General features: G+C 32.4%; 1 pseudogene across 1 annotated transcript; it reads left to right on the forward strand.

The window, feature by feature from the left end:
• Positions 1 to 1,238: 1,238 nt before the first annotated feature.
• Positions 1,239 to 4,447, forward strand: LOC143539916 (ATP-dependent Clp protease adapter protein CLPS2, chloroplastic-like; annotated as a pseudogene). The gene is made up of 4 exons (XR_013136510.1): positions 1,239 to 1,496; positions 2,984 to 3,074; positions 4,076 to 4,185; positions 4,367 to 4,447. The product of XR_013136510.1 is annotated as an ATP-dependent Clp protease adapter protein CLPS2, chloroplastic-like (transcript).
• Positions 4,448 to 6,037: the final 1,590 nt, after the last annotated feature.

Genomic DNA, 6,037 nt, shown 5'->3' on the forward strand with positions numbered 1-6,037 from the left:
ATTAATATCATTTTGGAAATTTCGGGATGTTACAAGGACTTACAAGAAGACGCGTCACGTAGGTGATACTCGGGTCTCAAACAACTCGGTGTCGGTCCGGTTTTCAACACGGTGATCAACTTGACTCCAGTCCGATTTCAAGAATTAGCTATTGAAGCACACGTTAAGGTCCTCAGTATGAATCAAGATATGTATATATGTTATGCTTCATGTTATTCTCGTTTAGTTTTGTATATGATACATGTACTACGCTTTCCCAAAAGCGTAAAGAAAGTATCTTTATTTGTTTTATTAACATTGTTTAATAAAATTGTGACCCATGCCTAAACATGTGACGCTATATAGCGCACGAATGTACTTATTGTGCTACATGTTGTTTGAAAAATAACGATATTTTGTATATTACTCCCTCCGTCCCGGTTAGAGTGTTTTAGTTTGAAAAACACAAAGTTTAAGGTAGATAAACTTATTGTTTTCTTTGCTTACCAAATGACAATAATGCCCTTGAAAATTAGGTCCATCAATATTGTTTATTAATATTATTTGTGTGTGTTTAAGGGTAAACTTGGAAATTGACTAATATATTTTGAAAGTGGACATTTGTAATAGGACAAATAAAAAAGAAAACGTGGACACTTTTAATGGAACGGAGGGAGTATCTTTTTTTTTGAACGGATATTATTAACTATATATAAAAAACTTATATAACAGTTTTAATGCTATTATTTATTTCTTTATAGAAACATATATATATATTTATGTAGTATTGTATTTTAAGTTGTAATACTTGATGTATAAATATAAAGTAAATAATGATTATAATGGTAGAAAATGCAGTTAAAAATCTTAAAAAAAAGTTTTTTTCTAACAAAGTAACGGGTATACTTGATATCCAGTAAATATTGGGCTAGTTATGAAACACGATTTTACAATCGAATATGATACCGAGATTAGCAATACCCAATCCGAATCTGAACAATTTTCATCAAATAATATAAAATCCTTTAAAACAATCAAGAAAATAAAACTAACTATTAAACACAGAAAAAGAGGTGGCCTCAAAAATATATGTGATGCGAAGGGCTTTATGTGTTTATAATGATAGCCGCAATTATTTTAAAAAGCATGTGTAAAAGGTAACCACCACAACACAAGTACACAAGTAACACAGCACAACACAATCCAAGACCATTACTTTACACACTCCTTCACATCTATCTTCCAACCAAACAATTATTTGCTGTTATCTGACCAACCATTACCAAACCAATGGCAGTAGTGAATGCACCTTCATCTCTGCCTCTTACAACCATCATCCATCACTCACAAACTCCAAAATCTTGTATTGTATCTTGTACACTCATCTCCAGCTTTGATTTCAAATTCAAATGGGTCTTTGAAAGCTAGATTTGGGTCTTCAAAGGGAGGTGCTGGTGTGTTGGAAAGACCTTCTTTTGATCAATCTCAGTTTGACCCTGCTACCCAAGTTCAACAAGGTTTAATTCTTTCAGTTTAGCATTCTAATTTTTGATTTTATTGTTAATTGAGGTTTTAGGTCTAACCCAAGATGTTCAAAATTAAATTCATTTGGGTGTCTGTAAAGTTATATGTTTGTTTGGTATAATAAACTATTGTAAAGTCATGAAGGGGTGTAAACGAGCCGTTTTCTCAAGTTCCGGCTTGGCTAGTTTATTATTTATTAATTATAACTATTTTATACACAGTTTTAGTTATTTTTATATATTTTGAGAAAGACCTTATAAGCGAAGCTCGGCTTGAGTTCGTGTGCAGTGCTTAAACGAGCCAAAGCTCTGCTCGGGCTCGTTTGTGTGGTGTGAAGTTAGTATATAGAAGTCAAAAAGAGTTGAAACTTAAAAATACACTAAACGGTATACTCATACAAGGCTTGAGTTCGGGCTCAATAACTAAATGAGCCTTATTTGAGGCTTGGGCTTAGCTTGTTTCGTGCTTTTTTATCGATCCGATATCGAGTAGCTCGTAAGTGGCTCAGCTCATTTACACCCCTAATTAGAGCTCCATTAAGAACCTTACACCATTAATTAGTTTCAAAGTTAGGTATACAATTAAGGTAATACCATGTGCAACTAGGGCCCATAAACGAACCGAACACGAACAAGGCCTTGTTCATGTTCGTTTGTTAAGGAAATTATGTGTTCATGAACGGTTCATGAACACTTACCGAACGAGATTTTATGTTTGTGTTCATTCATTAAGGAAATGAGTATGTTCACGAACACAAACGAACACAAATAAAAGGCAGGGCCTAGAGATTAAGACCGATGTATTCATCAATGTGAATAATGAAAGCCTGTAAACGAATCGTGTTCGTTCATTTAACTTTAAAACGAACACGAACCCTTAATCGAACAAATATTTATGTTCATGTCCGTTTATATAAAAAATGAGCATTTGTGTCCTTTTATGTTTGTTTGTTTAGAATCTAAATGAACATATCTGAACAAAGATAAACGGATATAAATGAACATATATGAACAAATGTAAATGAACACAAACAAACATAAACGAACATAAATGAAAACACTTAAATGAACACAAATTAACAGATATAAAACCTTTAAGTAGATGACTCATCCATATAATATTTAATTATTTTCTATTATTACATAAACGAACATAAATGAACGTTCATGAACATAAATGAACGAACGGAACATATGTTTGTGTTCGTTCGTTGAATTAAACGAACACACAACTTTTGTTCATGTTCGTTTGTTTATTAAATAAACGAACATAAACGAACTTGAACAGTTTACCGAACGTTCGGTTCGTTTACAGGCCTATGTGTAACTCTAGAAAGAAAGAAACTTATAATAAACTTAAATACTTTGATAGACTTATATCCTTTTAAGAATGAGAGTAAATTTATTGTTCTGTGTCAAATTTGGCATGTTATGATATGAAAATGTATGTTCAAATGTTGATGATATTTATCTTGTTGTAGGTGGAGATATTGGTCGGGTGAGAGAACACCGGTAGTGGTGATAGTTACAAGGTGCTTTTGATCGATGATGAGCGTCATACCGAGAAGTTAGGTAATTATGATACAAGATTGGGGAAAGTGAATACGGTGCTGTCATGCGTGTAAGCTTAGACGCAAAACTCATCAAAACTACGTAGTTTTGATTAAAAATAGTCAAAATTTACTTTTTAGTTTTTACCCTAATTCCTACCATCTATCATCTATTTCTCAATGGTCTGATCTCCCTCCCACCCACCGTCTCCCAAGGCTTAGATCTGCAATTAACACAATCCTTAAATCAAAAGTATATTTTAGACCGAATACTCTTTTCTATCAATATCATCCGTTGACTTGTTTGAAATATGTTTACTTAGTGTTCTGTATCCACTATCCACAAAAGTAAGAATATAAATATTCAGTTGTTGTATAACTCATTATTATCATTAAATTAAAATATTAATAAAACATAAAGTGGGGAATTTATGATCAACTTAGGGAATGAACAATATGATTTTTGATTGAATGCATATTCAGTTTGGAAGTATATGATGAAATCATTAAGGATGGATACAAATCAATTTTAAAATTGATTGAGTGCTACCCATCAATTAGGTACTAAAACAAAAAAAAAAACTTGAAGAACTCTCATATTAAAGCCTTGGGAGACGGTGGGTGGGATGGAGATCACAGGCTGTTAAGAAATAGATGATAGATGGTAGGGATTAGGGTAAAAAATTAAATTTTGACTATTTTTAATCAAAACTACGTAGTTTTGATGAGTTTTGCGTCTAAGCTTACACGCATGACAGCACCGTATTCACTTTCCCCTACAAGATTATATGCATCAAATTCTAATTTTTGTTACTTTCCTTCTAGTTTATTAAAGTTTGTTGACATTATAGCATGTTGGATTATGAATTATGTAAGAAAAGTTATGCTGCTAGATTACTAGTTAATTACCATGCTAGAAAAATAAAATAAACAGCGGAACAGTCACATGATTAAAACAGTATGTTTTAGGGACTCCTTAAACTTTTGTGACTAGTAATTAAATTTTTACATTTGTGTATGTAGTTGTAAAAGCATTGCCTCAGGCTGTTCCAGCTGTTACACCGGATGATGCTAAAAAACTCTTCGCTTTATCACGAGAAAACGGTCTTGCAGTTGTTCTAGTTACAGTCAAGGTATGTTTTGTATTACCTGTAACTATATATACATGGAAAAGGATACATGTACCCTTACAAGAGGTGGTAAAATGGGCTGTTTGGGTAGTCAATAATAACGCGTTTAGTATGATTACAAAAAGTATATAAAAATAATGACTAAACCAGTGTCTTATAAGTCGCTTTTTGTCTTGTGAAATAGGAACACGCAGAATTCTATGCTCAGATGATGATGCGCAAAGGACTGCGGTCAACAATAGAACCAGATTCGACTACTGTATGATATTGCTACGAAGTACATTTTTTGAGGTCTAGATTCATCGGTGGAGCATTTGAGCTTGATGAAGTAGTCTCAAAAAACCAATTTTGATGGAGCAAGTACAAGTATTATGAGTGTAAACTTGTATTATTTTATCGGTCTGTATATGAGCCGAGAGTTTTGTTATGAAACATTAGTAAAAGTAGATTGAATGTATCGACTATCGAGTTACTTTTTTGTAGTAATTTTTCTTTGGTTCAGTTCTCTTCAAGGATTCATATTAAAAAACACAACTAGTTATATAATTTTTTATTAAAACACTTGACTTTATAATCAGTCATTTTAAAACAAGTAACATCATATATAAAACACTATTTATGTATAAAATATGTGTTTTATTCCTGATGTGTTCGGCACGTATCATGGTGGTGGAGCTAATACCCCGGGGATTATCCTGGGGCGGGCCGTGGTGATGGAGGAGTTGGTGTAACCGTTCTTAATATTCTTTGACTCTTTGGAACCACGGGTTTCTGTTGCCAACCTGAATCAGTTTCCTTGATCTTTGACTACTCTCAAAATCATTATCTAATTACACCAAAACATATATAGTTAAGATTATTAACAAATTAAATGATTCACAAATGGATCAAAGATTTTGTTACCTGAAAGAACAGCATTGGCATTATGATGATAAAGTATGATCAATAGAAAGATAAACACCAAGACTAGGAGTTTTGGAGAAACTAACCTATCCATCTTTGATTTACAGCTACCGAATGAACATCGTACATAGGTGGACCTTATATATACGTGAAAATTAACGTAATGAAGTCGAATACTCAAAAGCAACAATGTAGAGTGTGAACCGGAAGCAGTTAGTGTCGAATTATCACATTGAATGTTTCCGTGAAATAAGTATCATGAGAAGAAGTTGGAAACTTGGAACTTCTTTTAGTAGTCGGTAATTTGGAAGAGTGTGATTAGTTTTAACTTTTAAGTATCATTTTATAACATTTTTACAAATGGTGGTTACGCATGGGATTGAAATATATCTTAATGACTTATGATTTTTCATTATGAAAATTCTTTTACAATTTTCATTTAACAATTAATTATTTCCTTTTCCTCTAAATAAGAAAAATATATATTTTTTTCTCTCAATCAACCTTTGCCTCTCATTCTTCGAGAATCAGGAAGTTCCTTTAACACTAAAAATGTCATGAAGATATTGTCATTCTCATGGGCGACAACCCCATTTGTAAAAATGGTTTTAATTGGTACCCTACGAAGTCATTACATTCTTACAAGTTTCTAAAAAGACTTGGGTAGTTGTGTTATAATGTGTGAACATTACGTTAATATACAGTTTGGGTGTTCTTGATGAGGAGTTGATCCAAGAGTTAGCATACTTTAATATCGATCAGATCAAGTTAATATGGGAAACAATATAGAAATGGCTTAGACTTCTCCCCCAACTTTCATAATCTTAACCTTTTCAAAAGTAACTTGATGTTTTTTTTTTCTAACTGTCTTACGTAATTTAAGTTCTTATTTAATGTATTAATTTCAGTTACCCATTATCGCTTGTAATTACAAAAAAATGGCAAACTTGCC

This window comes from Bidens hawaiensis, unplaced genomic scaffold, assembly GCF_021521415.1.
Source record: "Bidens hawaiensis isolate Kalapana, Puna unplaced genomic scaffold, B.hawaiensis_p1.1 tig00000820_1, whole genome shotgun sequence".
NCBI lineage: Eukaryota > Viridiplantae > Streptophyta > Magnoliopsida > Asterales > Asteraceae > Bidens > Bidens hawaiensis.